Source organism: Protopterus annectens, chromosome 14.part0 (genome assembly GCF_019279795.1).
Source record: "Protopterus annectens isolate FY-2018-M chromosome 14.part0, PAN1.0, whole genome shotgun sequence".
Classification (NCBI taxonomy): domain Eukaryota; kingdom Metazoa; phylum Chordata; order Ceratodontiformes; family Protopteridae; genus Protopterus; species Protopterus annectens.
Genome location: NC_056748.1, coordinates 223,314,683 through 223,332,098, shown reverse-complemented (window position 1 = coordinate 223,332,098; position 17,416 = coordinate 223,314,683). Strand labels below are relative to the sequence as shown.

Sequence of the window (17,416 nt, the reverse complement as noted above, 5' to 3'; positions counted from 1 at the left end):
TTCCAGCTGAAAGATAGGGCGTCCACTTTCCATGCTTGTCTGTGATAAGTTCTTGTGCAGAATTTTTTTAGTTGGTAGTTGTGAGGGGAGGCAAATAGATCTATGTCCGGGCATCCCCATTTCCTTGTTATCATGCTGAAGACTTGTGGATCCAGGTGCCACTCGTAGGGATCCATGAGGTTTCTGCTTAGTTCGTCTGCCAGACTATTTTCCCTTTCTGCAGTAATTGTGCAAGCAGATGTACTTGGTAAGTCAATGCTGTGTCCCACAAGGTCATGGCTAGTCTGCAAAGGGGGTAAGAATGTGTGCCCCCTTGTTTGTTTATATACCACATGACCGTGGTGTTGTCTGTCTTTATCAGTAGCTGTCCCAGATGAAGTAGGCCCTTGAAGGCTGTCAGAGCATTTTGAACTGCTAGCATCTCTTTTTGACTGATATGTAGATGCATTTGGTTTGAGGACCATGTGCCCTGAATGCATCTTCCTGCCATGTGGGCTCCCCAGGCATAATCTGATGCATTTGTTGTCAATGCCTGCCTGGCTGGGGCTAATGTGAATGGCTGTCCCTTGTTTTGGTGACAAGCCTTTGCCCACCATCAAAACTCCTGCTGCAGGCAGAGAATGAGAGTAATCATTGTTTCCAGGCTGTGGCAATGTTGAGTCCAAACACTTTTTAGGTACCATTGAAGTTTCCTCATATGCAGTCCTGCATATGGAATTAGTAGGATGCAGGATGCCATGAAGCCCAAAGCCTGCAGAATTTTTCTTGTAGATAACTGGGCCTTTGTTGCCAACATGTTGAAATAGGTAGTCAGTTGCCTTTGTTTGTCTGGCGTGAGATAAGCCATCTGGGCAATTGTATTTAAGCTTGCACCCAGGAATATTATCTCTTGAGGGGGTACTAGTTTTGATTTCTTTTCGTTGACTGTGTACCCTAGGCATGTCTTTTGACAAACGCCAGATGCTGTAGAAGAATGTCCTTGTTTTCTGCTTGAATTAGACAGTCGTCCAAGTAAGGATATATTTGTATTCCTCTTTGTCTGCAGAATGCAATTACTGGTGCCAGGCACTTTGTAAAGACCCTGGGTGCAGTAGATAAGCCAAAGGGCAGTGCAGAGAATTGGTAATGCATTGAGCCAACCTTGAATCTGAGGTATCTTCTGCATAATTGTCTGATTGGGACATGCAGGTATGTCTCTTTTAGGTCTAAAGTCACAAGCCAAGCGTTCTTGCCCAGCATGGGCAGAAGCTGCTGCAAAGTAAACATCTTGAAGTTTGGTACATCCAGGAATGTATTCAGAATAGTTAGGTCCAGTATTGGTCTCCAGGCTTTGTCTTTTCTGGGTACCAAGAACAGTCTTGAGTAAAATCCTTGTCCCTGCTCTTGCTCTGGTACTTATTGAATGGCCCCCATGTCCATGAGGGATGAGACTTGTTTTTGTGCCTCTCCCCATTGATTTTTTGTCAGATCTGGCAAGCTGTTTGCCTTTGGCAGGGTTTGGAAATGGAACTTGTAGCCTTGTGACACAATATTTAGAACCCACTTGTCCTGGGTTATAACGTGCCAATTTTGAAAACAAAGTGCTAATTTTCCCCCTAAGGGTGCTGCCAGGAGATGAGTGCTTGATGCAGGCAGGGGGAAGTCATTTGGGACTGTTTTCTGTATGGTTGTGATTTGTTTTCTCCAACTTTGGAGGTTGAGGCACCCCATTGCTTTGATCTGTATGAACCTTGTGGCTGGGATCTGTCTCTAGGGTGTCTGGATCTGCCCCTTTGAGGTCTATCTGACACAGGAAAGGACCAATTCTTTGTAGGCCAGTGTCTACTAAACCTAGGTGGCTGCACGTGTAAAAAATCTTTGACAGTTTCCATAGATTTAGCTTTGTCCTCCATTTTGTTTAGCACCTCTTCTGCTTTAACACCAAACAAAGTATCATGCTGTAAAAGTGCATCTAATAATTTTACTTTGACATGATCAGGCAGATTTTGTTCCTTTAACCAAGCATGCTTCCTAATTACAGAACCCGTGACTGCAGCCCTGCACGAGGCCTCCAAAGAATCAAAACCACATTGCAAAGTATGCTTTCCAACTTGTTCAGCTGCATGCAATAAATCCTGCATTTCCTTGTTTTCTGCACATTCAGAGTTTAACAACATTTTCTGTTTAAGCAATGCCATGACATGTTGCTGATATCTGAGCATATGAAACTGACAATTTAAGGCCATTATAGCCAAGGTAGCAGATGTGTAAACCTTTTTTCCCCATCTATCCAGTGCCCTAGAATCTCTGTCAGAGGGGGTAGGGTTTATTGCAGCGGAAGCCTTAACTCCTTTGGGACCCTGTGAAATAGTTTCTGGGTCTGCAGCAGGGTTTTTAAAAAGGAATTTATGAGAGTCAGGAACCCTGTAATATCTGTCAGGCTTAACAGGAGCTGGGGGTAAGGAGTCAGGGGTAAGACTAGACTCTGAAAACACATCATCTACAATGTCTAACACAGGTGGAATGGCTAGAGGCCTGTGCTGAGGTAGTAAAAGAAAATCCCTGAGCCTCTTTTTAGATTCTGAAAAATCTTGGCTCTCCCAGTGGAAATGCTTCCTCACAGTATGCAAGGATTCCACAAAAGACTAGTCCTCTGGAGGAGAAGCTGAAGGTATGGATTCTTCAGCATCAGAATCCTCATAGGGGGGAAGAGAATATTCCTGATCAGAAGAGGAATCAGAAGAAATAGAAACCTGATCTGAAGATTCATAGTCAGTCTCTTGCCTAGGCATCTTATCAGGATGGGGATGGGAACCACTGATCAAGGTAATTAAGTCTTCGGCCATTTTGAGCATCTGTTTTTTAGGCATAGAGGCCTGTCCACGTGGCTCTTAAGTTTGTTTCTTTGCTTTAGAAGGTGCTTTAGTCTTTGCCTTTAAAGCTGAAGTCGGTTTAATGTAAAGATGTTTAGGTCTGAATACACCCTCAGAAGCTGGTGCCTGCTCAGCGGCTCTGGACCCATCTGAAGGAATAGTATCCGAGGCTCCAATACCTTAAGTTTCCAGCGGCATGGCCGACTCCACGTGGGAGTCGGTAGTGGGCTGCGACTCTAAAGTAGCGGGCATCAGGGGCTGCGAAAGCGCCTCACTGAGAACCGGCGACTGGCTTAGAAGCTTTGTCGTCGGTTTTGGGCCTTGGTTGTCTATCTCTCTCCTTTTCTTTGCGTTTTTCGTGAACTCCGGTAGTCGGATGGCTATCCGACGACATTTCAGGGTAATTAAACCGGCGTCCAAAATAGTTTAAAGCAAACTCATACTGACGCTTAATAGTGCACTGGTTAAATCTAGCACAAAACCGACAACCAGAAACATTGTGATCAGGGCCTAGGCAAGGAATACAGTAAGAATGAAAGTACTTATGAGGTATTTGCTTTCCACAAGAAATACAATTATTTACTTTTTCTGACATCAGTCTGGAGCAAGAAAAAAGTTTCCCCAAAGGGGTACTTAGCTTTACTGAAGACTTCGGATCTGAAACTAGAACACGAAAATCTCAGGAGTCGGCCGACTGGCACTTGTGAACTGCTTCTGCTTCGGGCACCGTGCGGCAAGAAAGATTAAAGAAAATGGCGTCGGCCACTTCTTTTATACCCCTGATGACCTGACGTCAGGGATGAGGCGACAGCAGCCGATGCAGGTCCCAGGACTTTGGAATTCAGGCCGACTGAGGGCAACCTACCAGCAGGATTACCCAAATGTAATGACTGCAACAGTGAAACATGAAGAACATCTATAATCCTCTGAAACAATTAATATGAAATAATATTAAACAATGACCTACTGCTAATATGCATGGAAAGATTTATCATGGAGATGATCAACAGAGATATAGTAAACCTCCAGACACTGGACCCGACCCAGTTTGGTTTCATCAAGGGCAGATCATGCCTACTCAACCTGGTGGACTTTGAGAAGGTCACCAAAGCAATGGATGAGGGCAAAATCATTCACACTGCCTACCTTGACCTGGCCAAGGCATTTGACACAATATCCCACTTGGGCATTGTTGACAAATTCAAGAGGTTAGGTACAAACCCATATGTCACCCGGTGGATAGCCAAATGGCTCACAGACAGGACTCAGGAAGTTAGAATTAGGGAGTCCACCTTACAAAGAGGCCAGGCAATCACAAGTGGAGTCCCTCAGGGATCAGTCCTTGGACTGCTCCTTTTTGGCATTTACTTCTCAGAAGTCAAGGCCAATGTCAGTGGTCTCTGGCTGACTAAATTTGCAGATGATTGCAAATTAGGAGCTGTCATTGAATCTCACACTGACACAAATTTCTCCAGGAGGGGCTGACACAGACAGACAAACAACTGGTGCCAGAGTCATGGACTAAAACTAAATGCCAAGAAATGCATAATAGCATCCTTTGGGAAGTCATCCATCCCTGGTAACTATCACACTGACAACACACCCCTTAGAGGTGACCCAGTAGTCAGGGACTTAGGGACACACATAGACAGTAATCGAGCCTTTGATCATCATGTGTCTACACTGATGAGGAAATCATTCTATGTTGACACAAGTATGGCATCTAGGTGCAAGGAAGTCATTGTTCCACTGTATTCGGCAATAATCAGACCTATCATTGAGTTCAATGCCCCCTTTGGTATGTACCTAACCAGGCATATCCAACAACTGGAACGTCCACAGAGGTTCCTCACTAAAAGAATACAGGGCGTAAGTAATATGTCCTATGCAGACCACCTCAAGGCCCTATCCCTGTATTCTGTTTCCTACAGGCTTTTGAGGGGAGATCTATGCCTGGCATACAGGGCATTGTCAGAACCCACTCTGATGGACCTCCTACATATCCACAGAACAAACAGTACCAGAATTACCCATTCTAAAGACTTAAACCTTGCCTGTCATATAAATAGGACCTGCTGCTGAGATAGTTATGTATTGTTGAGACTACCCCATCTATGGAACAGGCTCCCCATCCATGTGAAGCCGAGTTCCTCCCTAATCCAATTCAAGTGCAACTTGGACAGTTGGATGGGAAACCAGAAATTCATCCCTGGTTTGCCACCTATGTCTCTGAATGCAAACAGGTAACCTGTAAATGGTTATCTCCCAGGCCCATGCTTACAGTTATCAAGGGTATCAGAACTTGTCAGAGATTTAAGACGCATGGCTAGGCTTAAAAAGGCCCTTGTGGTCGTTAGCCTAATAAACACCTATGAACCTATGCTGTCTTCTTTCATATGATCAAATGTAAAAGGGGATGAGTCCTAGACAAAAACAACTCTACTCAGGCCTTATCAAATACATCACTGAGTACAATGTCACCTTTGGCATGTACCTAACCAGGCACTTGCAACAGTTGGAATGCCCTCCAAATTTCCTCACCAGGACAACATGGCATGAATATCCTGTCCAGCACAGGTCACCTTAAAACCATATCTCTGTACGCAGTCTCCTACAGGTAAGTGAGAGGTGATCAATGTCTAACATACAAGGCATCCTCAGATCCAGATCTCATGGATTTCTTGCACATCTGCAAAACAAAGCGCACAAGATACATTAGATCCAAAGACCTGAACTTTGCCTGCAACCTAAACAGAATATGCTGAAGAGACTGGTATGTGTCTCAAAGGATTCCTGAGCCATGGAATAAGCTCCACATCTATATGAAGCAGAGTTCATCCCTGTCCCTATTCAAAAGAAACCTTGATCATTAGATGGGGATCTGCAAATTCACCCCCACTGTGGGCCCCCAGGTCTCAGATGGACAGAGGTTGACAACAAGAAAATTAATCCCCAACTAACACAGCCCATAACCCTCAGCTACTTTTTTACTAACATACCCCACCATGTAGGATTCCAAAGAACGTGTGCAAAAACTGGGTTGGGTTGCATGGCCAGGCCATGGTGGTCATTAGTCTAGTATAAACCTATGAACTTAAGAATCGATGACTTGCATGACTGACATGTGAGCAGCGGTACTGGGTGGGGACACTATTGTGCATGAATCTGTAGTATGCCAAACAATAAAGGAAGGGAAACCCAGATTCCATGGTACAGATTCATAGATGAGGGCTCTGCTAATATCTGAGGAGCTTGCTGCCAGAAGCAACCATCAGATAATCAGACATGTATTAGCTTTGCTTGAAGACTGCCTATATCCTGCACTTGCCTGTCACATGCTAACTGGTGCTGTGTTATATTCTACATGTCTATGAAACCCAGCCTATGTAATTATTAATGTTATGTGAGGATCTACATTTAGGCAAAACAACAGCCATCTTGGTATAACCCACTCTAAGTTGTTTTCTGAGCTTAAAAAGGTAAAAAACTGGAGAGGAAAGAAACATTTCTCACTTACCAGGAAGCCAGTTCCAGTTGTGGTTATGGTCTAGAAATTCTACCAAGTCTTTTACTGCAAGATCAAGCAAGGTACAGGCCTAGCTGACAAACCTATTGAGACAAAAAGTGACTAATTACAAAAACGTATCACACGAACTGACAGAATTGATGGCTTTCATTTCTTAAAGACACATCAAGATGACATCAAGTAATACACTCAAGAAAGAACCACTATGTATTAAACAGCAGTTAAAATATATTCCTGTACCAAAGGAAAGTTTATTCCTATTTAATTAAAATTCTGATTTTAATATATAATAAATCATACTTAACTGACTTGGTAGCCTATCAGAGGTGACTCAGCAAAACTGATAAGAGTAGAGTTAACTGAGATACTGAGGGACTCATGGGACTGAGTCGTACAGTAAACCACCTTAACCATTATGATAAACGGCCTCTAAAAATGTAGAGTGGCTACAAATGTGCTAAACATCCGGTCTGGATGTGGCTGCACTATTATACGAAGAATACTCAGTTGCAGTCTAGTGCTTATGAGTATCACTAAAAAAATTTAGGGATGAAGCAATTTTTTACTTGGCCAAAGGACTGAATCTAGAATCAGTTCCATGCAGCAGTTCTACTCAAGGAGCATAGTGGATGGGGAAAAAGTCACAGAGAAAGAGACATGAACATGTGATCCTACTCATTCGCTTCACAAAGAAGGTCTGCTTGGATGTCTTCAGCAGAGTAAAACAGAATTACTAGGTGCTGCAGGAATGGTAGTATTACAAAACTGCCAAATGAAAGGTGGCTACCAAAGATTTTGCCATCAGTTGAACTCCACAGAAGAAACCATTTAACATGGGGACATCCTCTTGAACTTGACATGGAGTTGTTCTTACACCTTCCTCTCACCCACTGAGTATACACCTAGCATTCCAAAAGAACCTATTCATGCAATTCACCTGGTGGCTGGCAGGGAAGAACAAAAACCCAGTGCTTACTAAACCTACAACATATAACTCATTAGTCCACAATTACAAATGATGTAAAATAGAAATTATTCTTAAATGCTGATGATAGTTTTAATTCACAGAGGAAAGTACATCTATTCAAAGAAGGGCTAAGTAACGGAAACATACAATATCAGATTATATACTTTCCCTACAGGATGCCTTACTGCCTTACATAAATAATTTTGTGTGTGTGTGTGTGTGTGTGTGTGTGTGTGTGTGTGTGTGTGTGTGTGTCTGTCTATATACATACACATATATATGTATCTCAGCAGGTCATGTACATATACACACACACACACACACATATATATAAATATATATATATATATATATATATATGTATATATACAAATATATATATATATATGTATATATACATACATATAAACACACACACACACACACACACACACACACACACACACATACAAGTTTGTGATGATGGATTTGGAATAGGGTCTTGTGGAGTTCTAAAATACTTCAGAACTGTCCTTAACTTAACAATCATAGAAGGGTTCCTGTCAGGAAACTGCACAGAGGACATGTGATACTGCGATGGTGGTGCTGCAGTAGCGTTGTCGCCTCACAGTAAGACGTTGTCTGGTTCGATTCTCAGCAGGAACGTCTTCTGTGTAGAGACATACGTGAATGGGCGTACCTTGGTGGAAGGTTGTGTGTCAGGGCTGGCATCTCGGCACGTAAAAATCTACTGCCAATCATTAGAGAACCGGAGTTCTGCTGTGGCGACCCCTAACCGGGAAAAGCCGAAAGACACAACAACATGGGAGGCGTTCTTCAGCTGAATCTAAACTTTACAGTCAGAAGGTTCTGACATACTTAAATCTCTTTATTTCATAAGACTTATTTATAACCATCGCAATAAAATGGAACACACATTTACTTTTTCAAGTAAGTCTCTTGTGTTGGTCAGTGATCATTTAAATTTGTTTTTCCTTGCATGTGTATATGGCTACCTGTATACATACAGCTTATCACAAGCAACTAAAACGTGTGGTTTATTATGTAAACTGAAGCCCACACTGCTCTCTAGGTTGTCTAAATATTTAGCTGTTTTCTCCAATGAATGCTCATCTGCTAAAAGTGGTCATTATTTCTCTTTTAATAGCACAGGAAAAATAAAACAATCAGTATTTAACCTATGCAACTGCAAAAACAAATGACTGCTTACACTTCTGAATAGTTCATAATGCTTCATGGCAGAAATAACAGTGCAATTTATGAAATTATGTAGTTATTTTTGCAAAAACTGTGTGTGGTCCTAATCCTACCAACCCACTCTCTTTTATACTTTCTTCATTATTACAAATTTAGAAACAAGGACATCCTGATCACATAACTTACCCCAGCCACCTACAAAAAGCTGTCTCAAGAAACAAGAGCAATCGATACAGGTATTATATAAAATTACAAAGAAAAGAATATTACTATGACAGATCAGTACCTCTGAATAACACCATTAACTGCTTCAAATTCACAGTATACAGATGTGACACTAACAAGAAGTCACCTCTTGTATTACCCACAGCAGTAATGCAATGAATGTTTATTTTATTTGTTGTTTGTCTGTTACATGGATGAGGGATTTGGTACAAGACCCTTTTCAGACACTTCCTGAGCAACAAAGATGAAAAAACAGTTACAAACACACAGTTTTTGAAAGAGTAAAAATCAATACATACATGATAAAACAGATGTTACTAAAGTGGGATTAAACAAAATAAAGCCTTTTACAACTGATAACACTATCCACAGACAAAAGTTAATGAAAAAAAAAATACAGAAATACTTTCATACAAATAGCAGCTTACACAAGTAAAGTAAAGTAAATGCAAAGTAAATGAACCGTGTGATATAGACTTTAACAAGGAAAAAAGGTCTGAAAACTGCAACATTTAATACAAGTACGGACAGCGTAGTGGTGTAGCAGTAGCGTTGTCACTTCATAGCAAGAGGTACTCTGGTTCGATTCTTGGCTGGGGTACCTTCTGTGCGGAGTCTGCATGTCCTCCATGCATTCATGTGGGTTTCCTCTGGGTACACTGGTTTTCTCCCACGTTACAAAGACATGCATCGGGTCCATTTCTCCCCAGGCCTCCTCTGAAAATTGGCTTTGTTCCAAGTCGGACTTTCCCAGTAAACACATGTTAAATAAAATAAGTAGCATATACAACTACCTTATTGCCTTAGAACTTTGGCTATAAAGTCACAGATGACATGGCCATTACAGAATTCTGGATGAAACTTGATAACAGTCCATCCGTCACTCGGAAGACATCAATTAAAACTCTTACCGGTGTACAAGACGAGGCACTATGACAAGAAAGTGAACACTTTTTGTAAGCAACATGAAGTCTCTCCTAGTAAGTTCATCCATGATGTGAATTTGCTTTTCTGTTCCTGTATCACGGGGAGGGGGACCTCAAATAATTCAACTCTGATGTAGTCTAGAATTCTCTCCCAACACTTCACTAATTAACTTAATGTTAGTAATAGTATCATTTTGAATGTGTATTTGTATTCATTTTATATACGTGTGTGTGTGTGTGTGTGTGTGTGTGTGTGTGTGTGTGTGTGTGCGTGCGTGTGTGCTTGTATATATATATATATACACACATATATATATATATATACACACATATATATATATATATATATATATATATATATATATATATATATATATATATATATATAGCTCTAATTTTAAATACCAAACGTCCAGAATCCCAAAGACCAAAACACTGAGATTGGAATGCCGAAATCTTAAAACACTTAATAGTTCAAAACACCGATGCCCAAAATACCGAATCCAAATGCATAAACCTTACATACAACTCCCTACACCAAAGCGGCACTACACAAAAACAAAACAACACTGTATACATCCAAAAACAAACAAGAACTCTTTGTAAAATTAAATAACTATTTACTACCTTCTCTCTGCAAACCAGACTATGTCCACCACACACCAATGTGGGGGGCTACGCCCCCCACACCCCCAACTATATATATACCAACTCTGGGATAGCACTGCAGTGGGGAAAAGGGCATATTCTTTTTAAATACCTTATAGTATGGTACACACATCCACTACATGCTGAGAGCGTACAGAATGTCTGCCAGGTTTGCTCATGTACTTAGGTTCATAGATGTGTACTATGCTAATGGCACTGGGGCCTTTACAAGCCTAGCCATAGGATTACCCTGGCATAGTGCCACCTGACCTTAGTTCCCAGTGCCTCTGTTGAGTAGAGCCACTGTAGTTATCCCCAGGGTGAATTTTCTGTCCCCATCCACTCATCAAGATTTCTCTTGAAGAGGGTCAGCGAGGTGCTCTGCTTGACATGTATGGGAAGTCTGTTCCATAGCATGGGCAGTCTCTGGGTTATGAACCTGTCCCTTCAGCATGTTCTGTTCTGTTAATTGTGGTAATGATGGTGAGGTCTCTGAAACGTGTGGTCCGGAGGGATTGGGATTTCTTTAGATGTAGCATTTCTAACAGAGCTGGGTCAGACATGGCTTTGTAAGTCAAGCAGAGATCGCCTCTAAGTAGGCGATATGAGGCAGAGAATAGTTATAGTTTTTTTAGTCTGTCCATATAGGACAAGTGTTTAAGGCCTAGGATCCTCTTTGTGAGGTACTTTTGCGGCCTCTCCAGTTGTTGCAGGTGTCTAGTGAGGTACCTGCCAAATGGGGCATTGTACTCAATGACTGGCCTAATGAGGGAAGAGTAGAGGGAGACAATGACCTCTTTCTTCCTGGATGCAAAACCCTTAGTAATGAGATGTGCCACATAGGACTTTCTGACCATAGTGGCAATGCGGTGGTCAAAAGAGAGGTTGCTGTCAACCTGTGTTCCCAGATCTCTTATATCGCCGTCTGTGTTCAGTGGACTACCATCAATGTGGTAATTAATGGGAACCGGGTTTTTCCCAAAGGGGATGACGACACATTTTTTGGCATTGATCTTAAGGCCATGGTTCTGACACCAGTTGTTGGTCTCAGTGAGGCCATTCTGTAGGATGTCAACATCACTTGGGGAGTTAATAATAGCTCCCAACTTGCAATCGTCTGAGAACTTTGTCAGCCTGAGTTCCTTCATGTTGGCCTGGACTTCAGAGAAGTAGAAAACAAACAGGAGAGGGCCCAGGACTGAACCCTGTGGGACTCCACTCATGACTAGTCAGCAGTCTGACTTGGAGTCAGCTACTTTCACACTGTGGGTTCTATCTGTGAGATGGTTTGCAACCCACCTAGTGATATAGGGGTTGAGGCCAAGCTTAGTGAGTTTTTCTATGATTCCTGAGTGGGGAATGATATCAAAAGCCCTGGCCAGATCAAGGTAGGCTGTATGAACCACCTTGCCTTCATCCACAGCTCTGGTGACTGACTCAAAGAAGTCGACCAAGTTGAGCAGGCATGATTTACCCTTCATAAAACCAAACTGTGTGGGATCCAGAGTTTGGAGATTCCTTATATCCTTGTTTATTAGGTCCATGACGATGCATTCCATAGCTTTGCATATTAGACTCGTCAGGCTAATGGGGCAATAGTTCCCAGGGTCTGAAGTCACTCCTCCTTTCTGGAGAGGGATGACTGTGGCAGTGTGCCATTCGGTAGGGACAAAGCCTGATGTGAGGCTGTAATTGAACAGGGCACACAGGTGTGGTGCCAGTTCACTCTGTAGTTCATGTAGAACACAACCAGGGATATTGTTAGGTCCCATAGAAGCTGTATTCTTGGCCTTGGACAGTGCTGTTTTAACCTGTGCAGCAGTAATACTGGGTGCTTGGCAATCTACTGGTATTGTGTTTGGTCCTTTGGGGGGGGAAGAGAGGGGTAAAGTCGGCAATACTCCCAGCCCAGCACTTCCTGGAATTCATCAACTCAAATGCCCTGGATCAGCTGGTAAACTCCCCTACCAAAGGTGAAAACATATTGGACTTGGTCATCACAAACATGGGCGACAGGTGTTTCAAACCAGAGGTTAACCCGTCACTGGTTAGATCAGACCATAAACTAATCACTCTGGAGTCCACATCCCACCACCACCCCAACTAAGGAAACCACAGTAAAAAACTTTTCTAAAGCAAACTTCACCTTACTTAAGACAGCGGCGGTAAGTTTCACAGCCCCCATGCTAAAGGATAATGCTGCCCAAGATGCAGAAATCTTTACAAATGCACTCTATGAGCACCTACAAGGATGCATGGATCGTGCAATCTCTAGCAAAACCAAGACTCACTCCTCTAAGAGAAGGAAACCAGTCTGGTGGACCCCTGCCATAAACAGGCTATACAATAGAAGGAGGAAACTAGTTCAGAAAAAAAAGCAAATCCCAAGAAGGAAAGACATCCCTGATCAGTATTAGTAAGAAACTAAGGTCCCTCATAAAATCATCCAAGGCTAACTTCAAAAGAAAAATAGCCAATGATTCAAAAGATAACCACAAAGCCTTCTTTAGCTATGTTAAGAATCTAAGTGGCAACTCACAGATATGCACTGAACTAGTGCAAAGTAGCACAAAATATACTGAACCTACTGATATTGCCAACATCCTGGAAGATAGACTCAGTGCAAACTTCAGCCCCCTCTCACCCCGAAAAGGGCCCACAAGAATACCGGAAAAGTGTAATGCCCCAGGAATCACAGAAGCACAGGTGAAAATAGCTCTTTCAAAAGCCAAAAACACAGCGTCAATGGGGCCAGATGGTGTCCCAGGCAGTGTCTTGCATGAACTACAGAATGAACAAACACCCTCCCACCTAAACATGCTGTTCAACCTCAGCCTCTCCACAGGCTACATGCCCATAGAATGGTGCACAGCAATGGTTATTCCACTCCACAAAGGAGGGGCCACAACTGACCCTGTTAACTATCGCCCCGTAAGCCTGACTAGCCTGGTCTGCAAGGCTGTGGAGTGCATCATCATGGAACTCATTAACAAAGACATTGGGAACCTCCAAACACTTGACCTGACCCAGTTCGGCTTTGTTAAGGGCAGATTATGCTACTAAACCTGGTTGACGTCTTCAAGACAGTCACCAAGGCCATAGAAGAGGGAAAGGTTGTTCACACAGCCTACCCTGACCTCGCCAAGGCTTTCGATACCATTCCCCACTCAGGTATTACAGAAAAACTCACCAGACTGAACATAAACCCCTACGTCATGAGATGGTTTGCCAAATGGCTTACAGACAGAACTCACATAGTAATAAGAGCTAGCTTCAAGTCCGACTCTAAACCAGTCACAAGTGGTGTCCCACAAGGCTCGGTCCTGGGACCCTTACTGTTCATCATATACTTCTCAGAAGTACAGGCAAACACAGGAGGACTATGGCTAACCAAGTTCGCCGATGACTGCAAACTGGGAGCCATAACTGACTCTCCAGCTGACACGGACATCCTCCAAAAGGGCCTTACTGAGACGGACACCTGGTGTCAAAGTCATGGCCTCAAGCTAAATGCCAAAAAATGAATAGTCATTCCGTTTGGGAAAAACAAAACACCCACGAATTACCACATAGGTGGCAGTCCCCTTAATACAGAAGAGGTAATAAGAGGTCTGGGGACCCAGGTAGATAGTAATATCTCCTTTGACAATCATATTGCCAAAGTAGTTAGGAAATCCTTCTATGTGGCCCATCTAATTACTAAAGGGTTCGCATCTAGAAATAAAGAGGTTATAGTGCCCCTCTACTCGTCACTCATCAGACCCATCATAGAGTACAATGCCCCATTTGGGATGTACCTCACAAGACACTTCCAACAGCTGGAGAGACCAGAAAAGTACCTCACCAGGAGGATTACTGGCCTCAAACATATATCCTACGCAGCCTGACTGAAAAAACTCCAGCTGTACTCAGTGGCATATTGCTTACTCAGAGGTGATCTCTGCCTGACTTACAAAGCCATGTCCAACCCAGAATTGATGGACATGCTCCACCTAAAGAAATCCAAGTCACTGCAAGCCACGTGCTCTAGTGAGCTAAAACTTGCCACAACAATAAATAGAACATGCTGGAGGGATAGATTTCTGTCACAGAGACTCCCCATGCTTTGGAACAAAATTCCAGACTACATTAAGCAGAGCCCCTCACTAACACTCATCAAGAGAAACCTTGACGAGTGGATGGGTAACAGAAAATACACCCCTGGGATCACTTCATTGGCTCTGCTTGACAGAGGATCAGTTAATTAATCAAATGGGTGGCAAAAGTAGACACACTCTGGCTAGGCTTATAAATGTCCTCAGGCAGATAGCCTAGTACCTACCTATGAACCTATAAATAATCTGTCGGCCAGTGTACTGGCAATATCTGTTGGCTCGGTTTGTGCAGTAGCTCAGAGCAAATCTGGGTATTGGCATGGAGATCCTTTACATAACTATAGAAGGCCTTGTAGTTGTCTTTACTATATGCTGCAATTCTGTTTTCACAGCTAGATTTAGAGGATTTGATGAGGGATCTCAACTTTTTGTTGAGGCTTATAAGGGAGTTTTTCCAGTCTTGGGACTTCATCTCATTCCGCATCAGTTTCCTCCTTCTGTTGTAGAGTTTGTTTATGGCAGGGGACCACCAGACTGGCTTCCTCTTTTTGGAGGAGAGCGTCTTGGTTCTATTGGGTATGGCGAGATCCATGCATTTGTCTACGTGTTCGTACAGTGCATTTGTGTAGGATTCTGCAGTCACACAACTATTCTCCATTTGCATGAGTGCTGTGAAGTTAGCCACCTCTGTTTTTAGGAGCCCAAAGTTAGCTTTGGAGAAGTTTTTCATGGTGGTTACCTTTGTAGAGGTGGGGGGATGTGGATTTTTAAGGTGATTAGTTTGTGGTCAGATCTAACCGGAGAGGAGCTGACTATTGGTGTAGAGCAACGGTTGTCCATGTTAGTAATGTCCAGGTCAAAGATGTTGCTACCTCTAGTTGGGTTAAGAACGAGTTGGTCCAGGGGACTGGAATTAATGAACTCTAGGAAACGTTGGGCAAGTGTACTGGTACACGAGTAGTTTACCCAGTTAATGGAGGGGTAGTTGAAGTAGTCTAGTAAAAGAGTGTTAAGTTGGACCCTAATATTCTCCAGGGTGCTTAGGAATATGGAGTGTGAGTCTTGTGACATGGTTGGGGACCTATAGCAGGCTACGACTTAAACATACCACAGTTATAAATACTAAATAAGGATTTCCAGTGGTACTGTCGGATTCCAAAATCGTCACTTTAACTTTCAGTTTTATGACACTCTGCAATCTGAACTTTCAGTGTTTTGGGTAGTATTTTAAGATTTCGGCATTCTCTTTGGGATTCTGGAAGTTCGGTATTTAAAAGTAGATCCTTCTCTCCTTCTCTCTCTCTTTCTATATATATATATATATATATATATATATATATATATATATATGACACACACACACAAACACACACACACACACACACACACACACACACACACACACACACACACACACACACACACACACACACAAAACGGGTGCAATAAATTATGTTCAATTTCAAAATCTGGCTATTCTTATTTACATATAAGTGTCAAATATGAATCACTTCCATCCTATGTGTTAACAACCAGTCAAACAATCCAACCAATGACAGCAACTCAAAAATGCTTGTAGTAAAACTACAAGAAAAAATTGCTTCCCAGAACAAAAATTTGTCCATAGATGTGAAATGAAAACAAACAAAAAATGAATCCTTAGAAGTATGAAAAAATGAAAGCTATCAGAATAAAACATTAAAAAAAGAAAACTGGAACCATAACTTAATAAATTAGAAAATGGCATCACTGACATACAAAAAATGATTCTATATGACATCTTCAACATTTTACCATAATCCACAATTTAATTTACATAACTATGCACTAAGTACATTACAAGTAACAACAGAGTTAGACAAAAAATAAACAAATAATATATAAAAAATCAAATTCGAAACAGTAACCATTCTTGCAGGACTATCAGAAAATGCAAGGCAAAAAGAAGTCTCTTTAGGAATCACTTAAAGCAGACCAGAGAGGAACACTGAAGCCACTGAGATCTTAAATTCCAAAGATGGGTCCAATGTTAGGACAGGGCAAAAACACCAGATGCTTCCAGCCAAGCCTTGAGACTCGCCAACAACCTTGCGGTGGCATGGTTGCAGTACACAGGATGGACAGCTGGCGGCAATAGACTCTTTCACATATGACAGGCTTATGCATTGTAGGGCTATAATAAATATGAAACAGAAAACAGTATGAAGCTGGATTGGGGGTTAATACAGGAGTAATATACTGGTAATATTATGTACCTCTGAGTAACTACAGCACAGTTCTGCACCAGTTAAAATGGACCAGAAGTCCCACAACAGCACTATGTCATTTAAAACAGGAAGATGCCAGGGGATGAATTGCTGAGAGATTTTTATGTATCTTCAATTAATCAAAGCAATATTCCTAAAATGGCATACAAGGATTTAACAGCGCTACACATTTGGTTATTAAATGTTAACCAGCTGTCGAGGTTTATACCAGGATGTCACACTTTAGCTACAAACTCCAGTTCGTGTCCATCACAGAACCAAAAGGCTTCACTGTAGGAAGAGAAAAATCACAAGGGGTTTTAAGCACTACCATGGCCTCAGTCTTTGGGGTTGTTAAGTTTTAACACAAAAACTGATGGTGAATTAAATCTAAACTGTGTCAACCAACTTGCAGTCATTAGCACATCTGGCTATCCAGAGACCATTTCTTACCACCATAACCAGGAAAACCATCCAGAATAAATGGTATTAGTGCAAAATACTGTAAAGTAAATTAAATAAAACTAAGCAAGCTAAAATACAGCTAAATTACAGTACTAACATATCCTGACGGTATCCTTACAACACTACTACAGTAATAGCACTAACTTACTTTACACCTTAAAAACATTAAAAATCATGTCAAAAACAAAGTAGAAAATGCTCATGAGACTTCCTGTTCATAAAAAAGCTATGTAAGGTGAGTAAATTCCAGTTTTTTCATGTAAGGACTGT

General features: G+C 41.9%; 1 protein-coding gene across 1 annotated transcript in view; it reads right to left on the bottom strand.

The window, feature by feature from the left end:
• Positions 1–17,416, bottom strand: part of LOC122788918 (inositol 1,4,5-trisphosphate receptor interacting protein) — a 404,634-nt gene that overhangs the window by 136,849 nt on the left and 250,369 nt on the right. The window contains exon 3 of the mRNA XM_044055948.1: positions 6,370–6,461. The gene's annotated coding sequence lies outside the window, so the exon portion shown is untranslated. The remainder of the gene's footprint in view (positions 1–6,369; positions 6,462–17,416) is intronic.